The sequence below is a fragment of the Pleurodeles waltl genome, chromosome 12 (assembly GCF_031143425.1).
Source record: "Pleurodeles waltl isolate 20211129_DDA chromosome 12, aPleWal1.hap1.20221129, whole genome shotgun sequence".
Classification (NCBI taxonomy): domain Eukaryota; kingdom Metazoa; phylum Chordata; class Amphibia; order Caudata; family Salamandridae; genus Pleurodeles; species Pleurodeles waltl.
In genome coordinates this window covers 49,517,376-49,520,867 of record NC_090451.1, presented here as the reverse complement: position 1 = coordinate 49,520,867, position 3,492 = coordinate 49,517,376, and positions in this window count along the sequence as shown.

Below are 3,492 nucleotides of genomic sequence, written 5' to 3'. Positions count from 1 at the left end.
CTTCCCCGCTCACATCACAGGTAGAGCATCTCACTCACACTGACACCACAGATGTGCACTACAGGAGGCAGTGCAAGCTTCCTTCACATACAGACACCAAGTATGTAACTGGCAATCTCCCGCACACCCAAGAACTGGTGCAAAATGGGCAAAATTCGGGTGAGGGACAAATGATTCCATCACACACTGAGAACAGATGCGTTATAAGCAGACATAGTGCATGTTTACCTCACAGAGGGGACAGGCACAGTAAAGACAGCAGCAGCAATGAAGGGGTCTTTCACTAGCGAACAGCCACAGCAGTCCCCCCCCCCCCCCAAAAAAAAATACTGCATATGGAAAACCTCAGGTGTTTAACATCATAGTTTTGAAGATTTAAGTTTGTCCAGCCTCCTTATGACATCTCGAAATAAGCTGATTCCTAACACGTGATAAGTGCAGTGTTGTTTCGTATCCAGCAGTGAGCACACAGAAACAAAGAACATACAGCAAAAAAAAGAACACACAGAAAAAGAGAACAGGAAAAAATATTCTGTACTACCTTAGTCTGGTGAACTCAACATAATACCCTCAAATGCCACTGCTGATAGGGCAACTGCAGTGTGTTCTTTGGCAAGCATTCTGTTTCTGTTCAAATATCCAACAGAATGTAGCAATCTTATCGTCCTTGTAAGCATGAGATGCGGAGTTGGCCCCGCAGGGATTCATGAACCACTGAAAAAACAAGCATTTGCAATGCAGTGTCTTAAATTCATAACTGGACTTTTCTTGCCACATAAATTGGTCAACCCTGCCTTATACTTTGGTCTGTTCCTGCCACATAATCCCAGTGGCCCTGCATATACCTAAAGCACTTCCACTCCTCTCTCTGCAGCCAAAAACGAAAATGTTGCCATTTAGCTTCCTAATTTAAATCTGCCACGCTAATTCCAATACAACACCACTTTCACCATCCCACCATCAGAGTTGCTGGCTGGCTACATAATTGCCAAAACAAGACACAAGACAGCCACAGAGGAGTAACGAGAGAAATAAACTAGAAGGGTCACCCAAACTTAAAGAGTGTTCAAACAGTCATAGTGTAATAATGATGTTAAATTGGCCTGAATCATGGTCATAATTGCAATAAGGAGAGATTATTCAAATCTATATAATTATCATGTCAACCCAATAAAAACCTTTGTCAGAAATAAACTTTTGGCATTAGACTGTAATGCTCAGACTAGCCCCTAGAGGACACCGCAATGAAAACAGCATTTGTAAGAAACATGGTCATGTAACCATATAGTTAGCCCTTAGAGGTAATAGCGCTGGGAGCGTCATGGCCACCATGGAGCACGAAGGGGAGAGACAAAAGGAAAAAAAATAGTTCACCCACGCTGTGTATATCAGCAGTTGTGCAATAATCCATGTAATAGGGTCAGTCTGCAATGTGGTAACAAAACCTCCCCCACGGCGGGACAAACGTAAATCATTGCCCAATTACATCAAGGGATTTTTGAAAGGCGAGCCCACAAACGAGTGAAAGTGATGGGCGTGAGATGGGTGTGGTTAAAGGACCACAGAACATTTACAACAGGCCAAAAAGCATCTGCGCGCTCGACCTAAAAACTGGCAAAGACTTTACAGCCCCAAGGCCCTGTGTTAATCTAACTCACAGGTGCCATCTGCTGTCCTGTATTGTAAACACATCTGGTAGGAATGGACTGGAATATTAATGCACTAAACTACGCTTTCTAGGTAAAGAGACGGAAATGTCTCCCACCAGAGGTGAACCAAGACGCATGTTACTTTCCTTTAGCAAAATATGCAAATGAAGGCTAGAAACTAATGATCTATTAGCAAACAGGTTTTTTAGTTTTTTGACAAGTGAACATATCAGAATTGCGTTCAGTATTTCGTGAAGAGTGGGTTAGAAATGGATACATATAAGTGTTCAGCTATGGACTGGAATAGAGCAGGAACCTCCCGGATCTCTGTTTCCGCCACTATTCCCAAGATGGCCGCAGCACAGGCCTGCTCGACGGAACGCTCTAGTCCTGTCCCAGTTGCATTAGCTGATACCTGATGCATGCAGAGGCGCATGCACCTTCACTGTGCTTCGGTCGATATAGCAGCAGCCTGTGAAGGACAAGGGAGGGCTCCTATTTTGTTTTCTATCACAGCTGCTACAAATGCCTCAGATAAAGGGCAATCAGCAACTCCCAAAATTGTATTTTGTGTAATTACATGAAATGTACACACAATAGTACAAAAAAAGTGCAAAGATGTGAATCTGGCTTCAAACGCTGTATTTTAGCACAAAATGCATTTCACCCTAAAAAAAAAAATATGTGCCAAAAACACAAGTACCACGAACAACAGCCACTCGAGTTCTGGTTGCCTGGGTTGTTTCCATTCTCTTTGCTACATTTCTGCCAGTAACATGACGTAATTAGGGCGACACGCCATAATGGCATAAGTTCAGGCATTTTGAGTAACAAATGTAATGCAAAATTCCCCAAAGTATTCAAATGACTTTAGTGTAATTGGAAGTGAGCGTTGTAGTTCTATGCATTTTCTATAGTAGTGACAAGTGTGTGTGAGGATGTGTGTAATGACACTACTATACACTTATATAGCCCTTACTAATCAGTTTTTACTACTCAAAGAAACAGATTTCAATATCCTAAAAAATTACTTAGAAAAAGACCTGCAAATTTCTAAATTCATGCTCTCCAGGTTACACGCACCTATTCTTTGATACCTCAAGTATTTCTGCAAAAGAGAAAACATTTACCCACCGAATTGCCTTAAGTAAAACACAACTCAATGAAATGCACATTACATTGACCAGCATGGTTATCATAACACTACTACACCCTTAAATGTCCTGTACCCACCGCCAAACATATCTTAAGTGCGGTCTGTTTGCTTGACTACCTCATTTCCCTTGTTGCCAATTTTTGGAGGGTCAGATTTTTTTTAATAACCAGATAATGAATATGCTGATTGTGTTTTTCTCTGCTTAAAAAACACTCAATGACCCCACCCCTTGACCCCCAACTTATGACTTCCCAGAGTAAATCCCTTCCATTTCCAGTACTGGGCTGGGTGTGGGACTCTAGGCTTTGGCTGAACTTCCACTGTTTGTTCTTTTGCTAGTCTGTCTCTCTGTCATCTAGTTTTGTGCCATTCTGTTTCTGTGCCATTCTGTATTGAGCGTTAGTCTGTTTTTTTGTGTTCACCCGACGCACCTTTTCCTCCCTGTTCTCACCGGCTCGATCACTGGCTCCCACGATACTCCCTCCCCAGCATCTACGTAATGGAGGCCACAGCGTGGACAACATTGGACCCCAGTCCACCAAAATCAACCTCAACAACCCAGACCTCACCACACATACCAATCGAGCCGTCACCTCCTAAACACCTCTCACCACACTGGACATCACCACCATTGTGTCCTTCATCCGCTACAGTGGCGCCCGCGACCCCTGCCTCCACCACCTCTTC